Source organism: Thamnophis elegans, chromosome 5 (genome assembly GCF_009769535.1).
Source record: "Thamnophis elegans isolate rThaEle1 chromosome 5, rThaEle1.pri, whole genome shotgun sequence".
In the NCBI taxonomy this organism is placed as follows: Eukaryota; Metazoa; Chordata; class Lepidosauria; order Squamata; family Colubridae; genus Thamnophis; species Thamnophis elegans.
The window spans coordinates 74,175,609-74,192,327 of NC_045545.1; the positions used below are offsets into that span (position 1 = coordinate 74,175,609).

General features: G+C 46.9%; 1 long non-coding RNA gene across 1 annotated transcript; it reads right to left on the bottom strand.

Annotated features, from left to right (window-relative positions):
* Positions 1-3,730: 3,730 nt before the first annotated feature.
* LOC116509304 lies at positions 3,731-12,306 on the bottom strand. Its single transcript, XR_004255491.1, has 2 exons — positions 12,265-12,306; positions 3,731-4,903 (listed from the first exon to the last, which is right to left on the bottom strand). It is a non-coding gene; the product is annotated as an uncharacterized LOC116509304 (long non-coding RNA).
* Between the last annotated feature and the right edge of the window lie 4,413 nt (positions 12,307-16,719).

Here is a 16,719-nt window from a genome sequence, read left to right on the forward strand (position 1 = left end):
AAACAAAGCCACTTGCGTGCGGTGCGCTCTCTCAAGGTCTCCCGTGCGGAGCGCATGCGTATCATAATCACATCTTATACCACACTATACCGAGCCTTGACGAATCGTCATATCAAATACAAATACGTCACATAATTAGTCTAGTCACAACAGATTAGTCTTCAAATATCGAAAAGGAGGACATGCAGGAGGACACTTTTCGAGGGAAGACAGAACTTACAAAAGAAGGACTGTCCTCCCTAAAGGAGGATGGTTGGTCACCTTAATTTTGTGCTCTCGTGGAGTTAAAGATTAAAGTTTATATCCGACTGGAAAAAAACAAACAAAACCAAAGTTAAGAAATAGAGACTTACCAGAATAAAACAACTTTTACCAGGCAGAGACGAAATTGGGAACTGAAAAAACTGACAATTGGAATTTAACAAAAGCCAAGAGACTTAATTTCAGCGCGACTTCAACACGATTTAAAATTTAATGAAGAAATCCCCTCCCCTTTGTTATAACCTGCATTTGGTGTCTCTGTGAGTTAATCTCTAATACATTTCTCATTTGAAAAAACAAAAGAGAAGAGCTGATTCGGGCTGTGAGAAGATTGGAACTTTAAAACAACACAAATAGTTTGACCACTTTTTTTTTTTTTACAATGAAACCATTTCCCTTTTCTGTTTGAAGGGGGGGAGTTTTGAAACGTAAAGAATTGGAATACGATCTGAGGAAGGAAAATAACAAATCAAAAGTCGGGCATTATGGAGGGGTGGGATCTTAAAGAAATATGTAAAATGTTGAAAACTGCGTGAATCATTTGGGTTGAGAAAGGATGTTAATTTGAGTATTATGGAAAGGAATGAAATTGAACACCTTCCCCCCAGGAGTGGGGAGGGAATGGAGAATGTTTCAGTATCCTTCCCTTGTCATGTCCACAAAGCCACACCATGCCTACAAAGCCACACGCACAGAACCAGTAGTAAAAAAAATTGAATCCCACCACTGCTTCCCAGAGTTGGTTAAAACATGGGCAACTATATAATCTGCATTGGAATGGACAGCCTGAGGGTTTGGGATCTATTTCCAAGCATCAATACTCTGGAAAGAATAAAGTCTTTGCAAAATTCTCTAAAAGTCTAAAGCACTAAGTCACTGAGTTGGACAGAGCACATCAGGCTAAAAAAAAACATCATTCCTGAGCAACAACATATCATAAAGGGAACAAGGCCAAGCTGTAACAGAAGAATGGCGTATTGATACATAATTCTACTCCAATTGGAATAATTAATAGTAAGATTCCTTTCTATTCACTCCTAACTCTTTCCTTCTTGTGGTTCTCATTCTTCCCTTCGGTTTAGCTCCTGCTGGAAGAAAGTAATTATTTTCCTTTAGCCCTTTTTTTCTTTTAGTCTTTGTTGCTGTTGCTCATTCTTCCTGGATTCTCCCCATCTGATAGCCTTGCAACTGTGGGATCGGATTAGATCTTCACATCAGCTACCTTACCTTCCAAGAGAAAACACAGAATACAATTGGAAGTGTAGGAAGTTAGCACCCACCCCTCTCCTAGGAAAATGAGATATTTCAGGGAATTTTTTTTTTTTGCACTTCCATCATTTATTTTAATTGTTTCATTGGTTTGCTGCTATTACATTTACAATTTTTTTCTTTTGCCAGAACATTTTTTTAATTCTCTTACATGCCATTTTAAGTATACATTCACATAATTATTTTTCTTCTTTACATTTATCATTCTTATACATTTGTTATTCCATTTTAAAGGTTATAATATAGGTATACAGTTTGGGTTGCATTGTTTACCATCCCTTCCTCCTGTTGTAACACCACCTTATTTTCCCTCTCTCTTCTCCCTCCCTCCCTCCCTTCTTCCTCCTCTCCTTTCCCTTCCTTTCTCCCTTCCCTTTCTCCAACTCCTACTCTTCCTCTTCCCTTACTTACCCTCTCCCCTTCTCTTCATCCCTACCATCCTCCTCTCCTTACCTCTTTCTTCTTTCCTCCATCTTCCTTTCGTTCTCTCCTCCTCGGTCTCTTTCTTTTCTATTATTATAGGTGTCTCGGGTCTCAGTTTATGTTTCCTTGGGATGGTATTTTGGCAAACCCAAATATAATTGGTATCTTTTCTTGTTCCCATACCTTCGCTAATCTATCCTAATTATATTCCCCCCCCTTTTGTATCTCTCTATTATATATATACTTACGTATTTAATCTTTTCTTTTCTGTTTTCCCCTTCTTCCCGCTCTTTTCCGTAACAGTACATCGCCTGAGTTCTGTATCTTCTTCCTACTTTATTTTCTAGTTTGCTTTCTCTAGCCAATCATAAAATTGTCCCCATGTCTTGAAGTACTCCGATTCCTCTTTATCCTTTATTTTCATTGTCAAACTGTTCATCTCTGCATAATCTAATATCATTTTTACTATCTCTTGATCTATTGGTAGTTTATTTAATTTCCAATTTGGGGCAAATACAATTCTTGCTGCTGTAGTTACATGTATAATCAAATAGGTATCCTCTTTCTTAAATTTCTCTGGGATAATACCTAGTAAAAATATCTCTGGTCTAAATTCTATTTCTTGTAACATTTTCTTTAGCCACACTCTTATCTTAGTCCAGTATTTCCTTGCTTCTGCACATGTCCACCACATATGATAATAGGAACCTATTGCTTGTTGACACTTCCAACATTTCGCTGATTTATCTTTAAACATCTTTGCTAGTTTTTCCAGTGACATGTGCCATCTATAAAACATTTTGTATACGTTTTCTTTGTAAGCTGTTGACATAGTTAATTTATAGTTCCTTTCCTATAGCTGTTGCCATTTTTCTAGCTCAATTGTGTAACCAAGATTCCTTGCCCAGATTTCCATTGTCTCTTTAACCACTTCTTCTTCTAATCTAGTTCTTAGTAGGTAGCTATATAGTTTCTTAATTATTTTTTCTTCTGTTCCCATAAGTATCTTACCCAACTCCAAACTTCCTAAATTAAAACCGTATTCCCTTTTATCTTTTTCATATCTTGATTGTATTTGCAATTGTGTAAACCATCCTATATTAATCCCTTCTTTTTATAATTTTTGTTTTAGTTCCCCCCTTTCTGTTAAGATATCTTTGTATCTAATGATATTTTCAATACTACTAATATTTGGATGTGTCAGTGCTTCCATCGTTGAAAGCCACATTGGTATTTCTAAATAGTGTTTCCCTTTCACTCTTTCCCATATTGTTAACAATCCATCCCTTATATAATGTCTTTGAAAATAACCATGTGGCTTGCTTTTACCATACCACAAAAAAGCATGCCAACCTAGTTGCAAATCATGGCCTTTCAGTGTCAATAATCTTGTATTACTCAGTAAGATCCATTCTTTCATCCAAATTAATCCCGCTGCTTGATAATACAATTCCCAATTTGGTAATCCGAATCCACCTCAAACTCTTGCATCTTGCAACATTTTTATATTAATTCTTGCTTTCCCTCCCCCCTGCCATATATATTTCCCCACTATTTTATTCATGCTTTCAAAGTATTTTTTCTCTAGTTTTATTGGTATTGTTTGAAATAAGTATAGCAGTCTTGGTAATATATTCATCTTTACTACTGCTATTCTTCCCATCAGTGATAATTTCAGGTTTTTCCATCTTTCTAGATCTATTTCTATTAGTTTTCTCACCTTATAATAGTTACCCTTGTGGTGGTCTCTCATGAGGAATAAGACACTCAGGCAAGATGTCTCGGGGTGAGAGCTCAGAACTCATTCTGTGACTCTCTTTTATTAGCACATTCATTAGCATACAATGTTATCACTTAGGCGGCCAGAGTTGCCTATGGCCAGTTATTTTTAGGATTCATTCATCCTGTTTTCCACATTCCCATGCGCTTTCATTGTTTCATGTACACTATGGGACATCCTGTGGGAGCATTTCTCTGTAATTATTCCCACATCTCCTCCTTTTTTCTATTATCAACGGAGACTTCCTCTAAGTTCAGACGGACCTTGGTTTCCATGGCCAGAGCGTCCGCCCTATTAGAGGGAAGAAGGGTTTTGCACGTTTGTAGCAAGGATGGGAGGCATTGACTACAACAACAAAGTAACACCAGCAATACAATGATGGTTATTATCACAGGAATCAGTGACCTCAGCCAGGAGCCATCAGGTAGTCAGGACCACAAAGCCCCCCATAAGTCGATGGTACCAGAGCCATCACTATTCAGGGGGTTGTTACGTATCAAGGACTCCATTTTTTCCACTGTGGCAGAAATATTAGGTTGATTATCATGAATGTACATGCAACAATGTGAATGAATCAAAGCACAAACACCACCTTTTGTAGCCAAAATAATATCCGAAGCAAAACGATTCTGTAATGTTACACTACGTATTTCCCCCAGTTCCTGATTGATTAATTTTAGAGCAGTAATAGTTTCATTAAACGTAACAACAGTCCAATTATTTAACTTATGCAAATCTCTATAATTCATTGCAATGCCTAGTGGAGGGAGAACACCTCTAGAAAATTGAGTCCAGGATGATCCTTCCAATGTCAGGGGGCATTCGGAGAAGGTGTCTCGTTTATTTCGAATTCTTCCACTAGGTAATTTTTTCATAGTATATATAGCCAGGGCCAACAATCCCAAAGTACATATGCCTTGCCAATTTCATGGAGTCTGTCGGTAAGCCCTTCTACCACATATGAGCCACATATTAGGTATGTCATACCTCCTTTTTTCGAGGAGTTGGCAAACTGTACCATGATCTGCATTTGACTGCAAGCCCAGTATTTATTGACTCCATCTGGCACTGTTGTATTAATGGCATCACAACAAGTAGTCAATCCATTCCACGGAATCAGAGTCTCACAATTAGTGTAGTTGCCAAGATATGTTGTATTCCTCCATCGGCCTGTGCTGGAAAAACAGTAATGAGCAGGTTCCTGCACACAAGTGGCTACCGCATATGTGATGTCGAGCAAACTTTGTGTTCTAGGCCAGGTAGCTTGTTTTCATCCTGTTTCATTAAAGGGAATAGCGTGTAACACCATGCCACCTTTGCTATCAGCCAGGATATGTAAGCAAATCCAACAATTAGTTAAATTAAAAAGGTATGAAACCTTCTTCAAGTCCTGTAAATAAGAATTGGGACCCCAGGCTCCCAAGTCATGTGTACTACACTGAGGGATTAGATTAGATTGATTAGATTGTTTATTTGTATGCCGCCCTTTTCCCTGGGGGGATACAGGGTGGCTCACAATCCAAAGGAAGGGGGGGGAAACAGACTTTTACATATAAGACAGTACATGATTAAAACACAACATTCATACCACTCGGGCGGGTTACAATCTTTAGCCCCAGGCCTGACAGGATAGCCAGATTCTAAGGGCTGTGCGGAAGGTCTGGAGGGTGGTGAGGGTACAAAGCTCCATGGGGAGATCGTTCCATTGGGTCGGGGCTACCACCGAGAAGGCTCTCCTCCGCGTGGTGGCCAGTCGGCATTGGCCAGCGGATGGAACTCGGAGGAGGCCTAAACGATGAGATCTAATGGGTTGTGTGGAGGTGATCGGCAGTAGGCGGTCTCTTAAGTACCCAGATCCACTACCATGAAGGGCTTTATAGGTGGCAAGTAGCACCTTGAAGCGTATCCGGAGATTGACAGGTAGCCAGCGCAGCTCGTGGACGATAGGTGTTACATGGGTGAAGCGAGGTGCACCCACAATCGCTCGCGCGGCTGCATTCTGGACTAGCTGAAGTCGCCGAATACTCCTCAAGGGCAGCCCCATGTAGAGCACATTGCAGTACTCCAGCCTAGAGGTCACAAGGGCATGAGTGACTGTTGTGAGAGCCTCCCGGTTCAGGTAGGGGCGCAACTGGTGCACCAGGCGAACCTGGGCAAATGCCCCCCTGGTCACAGCTGACAAATGGTGTTCGAAAGTCAGCTGTGGGTCCAGGAGGACTCCCAAGTTGCGGACCCTGTCTGAGGGGTATAATGTTTGACCCCCCAGCCTGAGAGATGGAATATTTGCCAAATTGGCGGGAGGGAAACACAACAGCCACTCAGTCTTATCCGGGTTGAGCACGAGTTTGTTAGCCCTCATCCAGTCCCTAACGGCTTCAAGTCCCTGGTTCATCACGTCCACCGCTTCATTGAGTTGGCACGGGGCGGACAGATACAACTGGGTATTGTCCGCATACTGGTGGTATTTTATCCCGTGCCGCCGAATGATCTCGCCCAGCGGTTTCATGTAGATGTTGAAAAGTAGGGGAGACAGGACTGAACCCTGCGGCACCCCATATGTTAGGGGCCTAGGGTTCGATCTCTGCCCCCCAACTAACACCGAGGACCACTGCAAAACAGTGCCTCCCACCCCCACCTCTCGCAGTCGTCGCAGAAGGATACCATGGTCGATGGTATCGAAAGCCGCTGAGAGGTCAAGGAGAACCAGGATGGAGGCATGGCCTTGATCCCTGGCTCCCCAGAGGTCATCGGTCAATGCGACCAAAGCGGTTTCTGTGCTGTAGCCAGGTCTGAAGCCAGACTGGAATGGGTCAAGATAGCTGGCTTCCTCCAAGGCCCGCTGGAGCTGAAAGGCCACCACCTTCTCAACAACCTTCCCCACAAAGGGGAGGTTGGAGACTGGACGGTAATTGTTAAGAACGGCTGGATCCAAAGATGGTTTCTTCAGGAGGGGTCTCACCACCGCCGCTTTAAGTGCGGGGGGAAAGACCCCCTCCTGAAGGGAGGCGGTAACAACCACCTGGATCCAGCCCCGTGTCACCTCCCTGCTGTTGACAACCAGCCAGGAGGGGCACGGGTCCAGTACACATGTGGAGGCACTCACAGCTCTCATGGCCTTGTCCACGTCCCCAGGGGCAACATCCTGAAACTCAACCCAGCGATGGTCTGCCAGATTATCCCCTTGTGCCTCGGCTGGATCTGCAGAATCGGAGTCCAACTCCGACCGAAACCGAGCAACTTTGTCCGCCAAGAACTGGACGTACTCTTCAGCCCTACCCTGCAAGGGGTCCCCCGTATCCCTCCTATTTAGGAGGGAACAGGTTATCCTAAACAGGGCGGCTGGGCACGACTCAGCGGAGGCAATCAAGGTGGCAATATAAGATCTTTTTGCCGTCCTAATTGCCCTGATGTAATCCTTGATGCACGATGTTAAAAGTGCTCGGCTCGATTCGGATTTGTTGGATCTCCACAAGTGCTCTAGGCGTTTCTTCCGGCGCTTCCTCTCCCGGAGTTCCTCGGTGAACCAAGGGGGCCTCCTGGATCCACAGCCTCGGAGCGGCCATAGTGGCGCAATCTGGTCAAGGGACCCTGTCGCTGCCGAGTGCCAGGCAGCAACCAGGGTCTCCACCGGACTGTGGGCGAGAGTATCAGGAATAGCCCCAAGCTCCGTCTGGAACCTCAAGGGATCCATAAGTCGCCTGGGGCGGAACCATCTGGTCGGTTCCTCCTCCCTACAGCAGAGGTTTGGCCTCCGAAAGTCAAGCCTCAGTAGGCAATGGTCTGACCACGACAGGGATATGATCTCATTACCCCTCAGACAAAGATCACAAGTCCACTGCTCCGAGAGGAATACGAGGTAGAGCGTGTGACCCGCTGAATGGGTTGGCCCCCGAATTACCTGGGTCAAGCCCATGGCTGTCATGGAAGCCATGAACTCCTGCGCTCCATCAGAGTGTTCACCGAGCAAAGGCAAATTGAAATCCCCCAGAACCATAAGCCTGGGGAACTCAATTGCCAGCTTGGCTACCGACTCGAGGAGCGAGGGGAGGGCTGCTGCAACGCTGTTGGGAGGCAGGTACGTTAACAGCAAACCCACTTGACCCTTGAGGTCCAACTTCACCAGTAGGGACTCACACCCGACAAGCTCCGGAGCAGGGATCCTACGAGGTACTAGAGACTCTCGGATAACAATAGCCACACCTCCACCCCTTCCCTGGTCTCTCGGCTGATGAAGCACCTGAAAACCTTCTGGGCACATCTCTACGAGGGGGACTCCTCCCTCCGGGCCCAGCCAGGTTTCAGTAATACATGCCAGGTCTGCCCTCTCGTCTAAAATTAAGTCCCGGACGAGGGGAGCCTTATGAACTACAGACCTGGCATTTAGCGACAACAGCCTGAGACCAGGGTCCTTATTACTAGCGCCATCTGGCCTTGGAGTGGGACTCATAGGGCCGGAAGGAGGGATCTCTATGACGTAGCGAGCCCTCCTTCCCCAGTAATGGCCAGCCCTAAAGTCCCCGCCATATCTGCCCCTCCCTGTTACGACCGTAATGCTCCGGCCCACTCCCGTGTCCGTGGTTCCCTCAACCACCCCTATGGCTCCCCCGTTCCCCGGCAGGCCCTCCGAATCAAACACACTCATTTGTTCACTCAGACAGTCCCCACGTGGTAATTAAAACACATAAAATACAATAAAATGGAATAATAAAAGTGGGATCATTCATTCAATCACAAGCAAGTCCCATGCACTCACCATACCAGTTAAAAATTACGGAGCACTGCGATAGTGCGCTATCAGACAATGGTGTAAGAAATGAGGAGGGAGCTGCTCCGCTCTTCTCCCTCTTCTATGTCCCAGAGGAAAGTCCACAGCTGGAAGGCCAGAAGTCAATGGTGTACAAGGCAGTCGCACGTGGAAAAGGGCAAGGCAAAAATGCCTGATGTTTATAGATAGAATCTGTTCAGTCTTATTCCCCTTAAGGTCCCAGAGGAGATCAGCAGACCACGTGGAAGGAAGTCTCTTTCCTGGAGTTATATAAGGTCCATAGTCCGGTGGGCCAAAGTCTGAAGCTGGCCCCAGCTGCTCAAGGCAGAGGGGGAGAGAGCACCAGTTTTCTTGGTACCAAGGCCTCGTCCCTACAGCTGCCATCATCTATTGTTCCTAATAAGCAATTAAGGAGATGGTAAAAAAGGCTCCCCAATAACCGGGGGGAGCGACAAAGGAGCAATATCTGAGGTAGCTATGATGATAAGGGGACCAGAAGATGGGGGGAGGAAGGGGCGTTCAGGCCTCTTTTCTCCTCGGATCGGGAGCGCAGAATGACAATAAAACTGCTCAGGGCTCCGTCCTCCGTCCTCCATTCAATCCCCAGCCGAACAGACAAGCGGCCAGATTTCTTTTTTTTTCTTTTCCCGGAGGACCACAGGACAAACAAGGCAGCTGGCAGCAGGGCGAGCAGAGTAGAATGGGGGGGGGTGTCCAGGGGGGGGCTACGGCGGTGGCAAAATACAGCTGTCCGTCCAATCCACCTCTCCTGATGATCTCCAGCGAGTTTCTGATGACATCAACAGGCACCATAAGGCCGAACACAGCAAGCAGGTGTCCAGATAATTTCACCATGGTCTTCAACCGCGGCGTAACCACGGCCCCAAGTAATGAGAGAGGCAGGGCCTTTCCAGGACGGGTCCGGCAGACGTCGGTAGTACACTTGTGGATGTGGAGAGTCCGCAGGAGAAGCAGAAAAATGCCTGTTGGCGGTCATGAGACCCGGGGTGCTGGTAACATTAAGAAGGTTGAGAGTGTAAAGAGTAAGATTTAAAACATTTTGTATTCCAGGTAAGCCGGGGTTATTTTCCCCTTTATTTTTGGAGTGTGCAGCAAGAGCAGTTTTCAAAGTTTGATTAGCTCGTTCCACAATGGCTTGACTAGTGGAGTTATAAGGAATACCAAATTTTTGGATAATGGACCAGCGATGGCAAAATGCCGCAAAGGCGGAACTAGTGTAGTCTGGGCCATTATCAGTTTTCAACTCTGTTGGGTTACCCAAAATACAGAAAGTCCGAATACAATGATTAATAACATGTTTGGTGGCCTCACCCCATTGGGGGGTGGCCATAATAAAGCCTGAATGGGTGTCAATGGAAACATGTAAATATTTCCAAGGGGCAAATGGCAAATATTGAGTCACGTCCATTTGCCACAATTGACAACTTTGCATCCCCCGAGGGTTGACACCTTGGGGAACTGTATGTGCTTGAAAGCTACAGGTAGGGCATTGTTGAATAATGGCTGAAGCCTCCTGAACTGAGAGAGAAAATTGTTTCATAAGAGCTTTTTTATTTTGATGAAAATATGCATGACTATCCCATGGAGTAACCGGGGAAAGGACTAAAATGGAGGAGGCTGCAGAAGCAGCTCCATCCGCCCGGGCATAGCCCTCTTGAAGCATGCCCGGAAAAGGCAAGTGGCTACAAATATGGGCGGGGAAGAAGGGACAGACACGTTGTTGCAAAAGGAGTTGAAGGATAAGAAAAAGGCTTAGAAGAGAGTCATCCAAAGAGGGAGAAACATAGGAATTAGGCAAAGAAATAAGAACACGATACACATAAAAGCTATCCAAAATCAAATAAAAGGGTAAATGGGGAAAAGTCTGAAAAGCCAAAATCGTAGTGGCAAGTTCAGCACGTTGAGCAGAGGATTGAGGCGGGGTGATTTTTGTGTGCCAGGATCCATTCTGTTGCCACACACAAGAACCATATGTTTTACCCCCATCCACAAAAAGTGTCAATGTATCCGAGAGAGGGGAGGTTACCAAGGAAGTAGACAGGGAAAAGGGAATGTTGAGGAAAAGTTGAAAATGGGGACCAGAAGGTAAATGACAAGACACAAAACCCAACCAATCGGCCAAGGAAAGTTGTAAGACATCAGATGTGGCCAAGAGGGGTTCCCAAACAGTAAGAGAAATGGGGACATACAAACCAGCAAGATCAAAACCAATAAGGCATTTAGCTCGAAAGCGAGCCTTATTTATTAAAAGAGCCATTAAATGAGGCTGGGAACTGATGGACTTACGTGGGGTATGAGGGAGGTGTAACCATTCTACAACGTAAACTTTTTTGTCATGGCATTGTATAAGCGCCCCAGTGGGTAACGGAGGAGTAGCAAAAATTGCCAGTGAGAGTGGGTGGTCTGGTAGAGCTCGATCCACCCAGCGGGTGGTCATTGCCTCATTTATTAAACTAAACACTTGCTCCTGAGCCGGAGTAAGAATTACAATAAAAGAGGGGCCTAAAGGTCCCTTTAATGCCATAAATAATGGGGCTAATTGCGAGGTGGTAAGAGCCAAAAAGGGTCTTACAAAATTTATGGTGCTTAAAATTTGCTGCAAGGCAACCAAAGTCAAAGGTGAGGGTATTTTGATGGAGGGTACTACCAGAGAGGAGTACGAGGCCAAAACCTTATGGCCTAAGTAGGAAAAAGGTTCATGGGTCTGAATCTTGTCTGGGGCTACTTGAAGACCAAACGTGGCCAATAATGTAACAAGCTCCGATAGCACAAGTTGTACTGTACCCTTTGGGCCAGGAGCCGCAACCAAAATGTCATCCATATAATGGTAAACCGAAAAGGTAGGATGAGATTTACGGAAAGGTTGTAATGCAAAATCCACAAAAGTGTGACACATAGCCGCAACCAAAATGTCATCCATATAATGGTAAACCAAAAAGGTAGGATGAGATTTACGGAAAGGTTGTAATGCAAAATCCACAAAAGCATGACACATAGTAGGGCTATTAAGCATTCCCTTTTGTATTCGGACTCAAACACCACATACTGGGTTCCATTAAGCAACATCCGAGCCAAAACTTTCCAATCTTGCGGTAGCAATTGATAAGCACCCACTAGAGAATTAAGAAGTCCTCTGGAGTAGTGGCTGGTAATTCCATAATCCTTTACCACAGTTTTAAATTCTTTAATCATTACCAGAGGTACAGGTTCCCAGTCAAAAACAATACCTGCTTGTGTATTTTGGTATGTGACTGGAAACAACTCAGTATCTTGCAAATTGGAGGTGTCTAAACCTCCTTCTTTTATTGCTTTTTGATAAGTTCCTCTAATAATTCCTGGCTGTTGGGCATGGCCAGAGGGGCTGTCAGCAGTGACGTGCGGTCAGCTTTACCCCCGGTGAGGCTGTTTTTAGACTTGTGGACTTCAACTCCCAGAATTCCACAGCCAGGCATGCTCAGTTCTGATTTAAAGCGACAGCATTTTTCCCCCTTGCAAAATAAGTTTTCCCATTCTTTTTCTTCTCCCTCCCCCTCCTTCCTCCCTCCCTCCCCCTCTCTAAAAACAGACACACGCACACAGAGAACTTCGATCCTTCTCTCATTCACTCACTCTCAAACACAAACACAGAAGTTGGATTGGATATATTTTCCAAAGGCTTGAAAGCAGCTCCTCTGCCATACCCCCCCTTTCCCTGTTGCCTTCTGATCAAACTTTTGGAATTCCTCCCCCCTCCCCACACACGCACCTTTTCCAGCTGTTTCAGAGACGATTTCAACTCTGCTTCTCCCAGCCCTCTTGAAAAGCCAGAGCTCTGAAGTCAAACTGAGCTAGTCACTCCCAGAAAACTCTAAAAAGCCTCTAAAAATGCCCTCTACAGGAGGCGAGAAAATACGTGCCTCATTTGAATAAGAAATTCTTCGCTTGTTAACCCTTGCTTAACTCTCAAAAGGCAAAAAAATCCTTATGCAAAAGAGGCCCCTCGTTCTCTGGCCTCCTCCTAGTTAATACTGAGAGCAGACACCAAGCCACTGTGACTTGAAATCTGGTAGCAACTACCCTGGCTTTAATTATTTTAAGAAAATTATTTAAAATCCTTTCCTTTCCCTGAGGAGACTGGTGAGGCCCCGCCTCCCTTGCCTCTAGTGACTGCACGTCCCTGGCTGTCAGCAGTAGTCTGACAGCACGCGGGTTGGGAAAGACCCTCAGGAGCCGTGGGTTGGCAAACCCGTATGTCTGGAGCAGGAGTTGTTAACATAACAGATGTTGTTGGATAAGGAGGTGGATTCAACAACGGCTGATGAGGGGATTCAGCATGTGTCTGAATCAATGTATAGGCAGTTTTCCACAGACAAAGAACATCTGCGGGAGCCCTCGGAACTTGGTGGAGGACTGCACCAATTTTCCTCCATGTCTCAGCTTTTAAGGAACCATGTTCCGGATAAGATGGACAGTTAGCCCAAACATAAGCAAGCAATTTGACACATACGCACACACACGCACACACACACACACACACACCTCTTTGTCAGTGGGCCATTAAGGCCTGAGCCAGTCTATTCTACATAACAAAGAGCTACCTCCTTCAGGCAGAGCCATAATAGGAATCCCAAAGCCCTTTCATTACATCATCACGCAGCAAGGATCAACCAAGCCTAGGACACAGAACAGACTACAGAGTTGCCCTTGCATGGCCCCATGGGAGTCTGACAATCAATCAGAATACAAGCTCAAATTCAAAAGTCCAGAGAGGGCAAAAAACCCAGGCACTGTCATCATCTGTCCCCTTTTTTCTTCGCCAAGGCATGTGATCCTGTCCACCATTAAACCATCTTTCCAATTTCCATCTCCGTGCTTCCAATGTCTTTTTCCCCACCTGGAACTGAACCCAGATGGACATTTCTTCCAACAGGAGAAATAAGTAAAGAGATCTATTTAAACCCACAACACAGAAAAGTTGGAGATGCTCTCACAAATCTTTGCAAATTAATATAACTTTTTTATTTAATAAAATATGATTTTAAAAAGTGAGAGAAAAAAGCTTCCAACAATCGTGCCACTCACAGCTGAGCTGTGTGATCATTGGAAGATCCCCCCCCCCCTTCCATACACACAGAGACACTTTTTAAATCTTTTTTTTCCTGTTGGTTCAAACGAATAGGCAGGAAAAAAAATGCTTTTAAAAAGTATGTGTGTTTGTGTGTGTGTGTAAAGCTTCCAACAATTGCACAGCTCAGCTTTTTTTTTTTACTACCAGTTTGGCTGGTTAATTTGGCCGGTTAACTCTTTTCTTCAGGCCATTTTCCAGCGGTCTGACACCCACGAAGACTGGAAACCAGAAGAGCAGATGTTAATGGTGTGCGTGCCACCTCTGGCATGCCTGCTACAGGTTTGCAATCACAGGTGTAGATTAAAGGCTGCCTTGAGCTGTTTCCCAAAATGCAATTTCCCTTAAGTCCAGCATTCCACAGGAACTGGCTGCATGCCGCTTACTTTCACGCAGTGTTCTCTTTCTGTTGACAGACTCCAGTGACCTAGCTGAGGCTGCTTGAAGTTGCACGAGGCCTTTGTCCTTGAACCCACTTTGGGGCTATTCTGCAGTGTTCAAAAACCACATGAAACCGTGCCCCAAAATCTTTCATGATTTGCAGAGGCCCCAGAGGGCTGTGCTCTTGCACGACTTCCAAAGGCTTTGGAGACTGCAACCGGTTCTTATGTAACCTCCACAAATTGCATGAGAACAGTGTGGGTTTTTTTAAGTATAATCCTGGAGTGCTGGTGAACACAGATGTGTCATCCAAACAATAGTGGCATGTCACCTTTGATAGGCATGTCATAGATTTGCCAACGCTAGTGAGAAATTAAGTTGACTGCTACTATAGAGATCCAGGTTCATGCCCACCCTCATCCTTTGACTTTGAACCAGTCATTTTTCTGTCCAAACTACCACATAGATCAGTGATGGCAAACCTTTTCGGCACCAGGTGCGCAAACCAAAATATGCATGCATGTTTGTGCATGTGCCGGAAACCTGAAAACCAGTTGGCCGGCGTGCACATGCCTGTTGACGCATACATTCCCGGAGCGCTGGAAAAACAGTCCGGAAACAGCCTGAAAGCACCCCTAAAAACAACCTGAAAAAGGACGTTGGTCTTACCTGAACGTCTATTTTCTGAGGGGAGGAGGGAATGGTCACACGTGGGCTTTATCACAGCCTGATTGGTCCAAGACTAAGAGGAAATCTATAAATACTGGTGCCTGTCCACTGTTAGCCCAGATTCTCGAACATGAACGGTACAACTGAAAGACAAGAAAACAACAACACAACAAACCCCGGGAACCCCCCGGGCCCTCCCCTTGGCCCCAAATGACAGAAACTCAGGGCGGGTTGTGACCATTCCCTCCTCCCTTCAGAAAATAGACGTTCAGGTAAGACCAACGTCCTTTTTCCAGAGTGGAAGGAGGGAATGGTCACACGTGGGACATACCCAAGTCCCAGGGAGGGAGAACAGGAACGCTAGGGCCCAAGGGGAGCCTCAGCCGCCACCCCCTGTAGGACCCTACGACCGAAGGACGCGTCCGCAGACGCGAAAGCATCCAGACGATAATGCTGGATGAAAGAGGTTGGAGAAGCCCAGGTAGCCGCACAGCAGATGTCTTCAAACGGGGCCCTCGTGGCCCATGCTGCCGTGGTCGCTGCGCTCCTGGTAGAGTGTGCTGTGATGCCTGACGGAACTGGTCGCCCTGAGGCCACATAGGCCTCCGAGATGGCCTGACGCAGCCAACGGCCGATGGTAGCCGAAGACACCCTCGAACCCAGTGCCCCAGGTTGGAAGGAGACGAACAAGGCCTCCGACTTGCGGAAATCCCTGGTCTGCCGGAGGTAGATCCGCAGGGCACGGCGGACATCCAGCCGATGCCAAAGACGCTCCCTATCATTGGACAGACCCGGGCAGAAGTCGGGCAGGACGATCTCCTGAGCCCTGTGAAAGGGGGTATTTACTTTCGGGACGAATGCTGGGTCAAGGCGAAGGACCACTCTGTCCTAGTGAAAATGACAAAGGTCGTCCTTGGAAGACAGGGCGCCCAGCTCGGATATACGCCGGGCGGAAGTGATGTCCACCAGGAAGGCCACCTTCAGCGACAAGAAGTGCAAGTGTACCGAGTGGAGGGGCTCAAACGGAGCTCCTGTTAAGGCCTTGAGGACTAGAGGAAGATCCCACGTGGGGAATCTATGAACGGGGGGAGGCCTAAGATTGGCTGCCCCTTTGAGGAAAAGCTTGACCAGGGGAGACTGGGAAAGGGAAGAAGACCCCACCCCACCCCCCACCCCAAGACCGAGGACAGAGCAGCCACTTGGCGATGTAAGGTGTTCTGCGAAAGCCCGTCCTCTAGACCTTTCTGAAGGAAATCCAAGATGTTGGGAATGGTGGCCCTATCAGGAGAAATGCCCCTGAGGGAACACCAGCGAACAAAGGCCGCCCAGGTGGAGTTATAAATGTGGGTCGTCGAGGGGCGACGGGCCACCTTGATGGTGCGGATGACCCCGGAAGACAGATGAGCCCCCTCAGAAGCCGCCGTTCAAGAGCCATGCAGTCAGCTGGAGCCACTGAGGCTCTGGGTGAATCAGGGCCCCCTGTCGTAAGACCACTTCCCTCTGCGGAATCCTCCACGGGGGAGCCACCGACAGCTGAACCAGGTCTGCGAACCAGGGCCTTCCGGGCCAAAACAGGGCCACCAGAATGACCAAGGCCCCCTCCGCCACCAGCTTCCTGACGGTCCCCGGGATGAGTGGAATGGGGGGAAAGGCATAGAGAAGACCCAGGGGCCACCGGCTCCTGAGGGCATCCGTGCCCTCCGCCGAGTTGGACTGGAAGTGGGTGAAGAACCGTGGGAGCTGGGAGTTCTCGGGAGACGCAAACAGGTCCAGCTGAGGGGACCCGAACCGTCGACAGATCTTCCAGAACAGCGACGGGTGGAGTTGCCACTCGCCATTGTCCAGAGTCGCTCGACTGAGCCAGTCTGCCTGGACATTGGAGAGCCCCAAGATGTGCTCCGCCACCAGAGACTGCAGGTGTTTCTCCGCCCACGACCCCAACCGCAGAGCCTCCAGCCAGAGAGCTCTCGAGTGGGTCCCGCCCTGACGATTGATGTGTGCCTTGGTGGCCATGTTGTCTGTCAGGAGGAGAACGTGGCGCCCCTC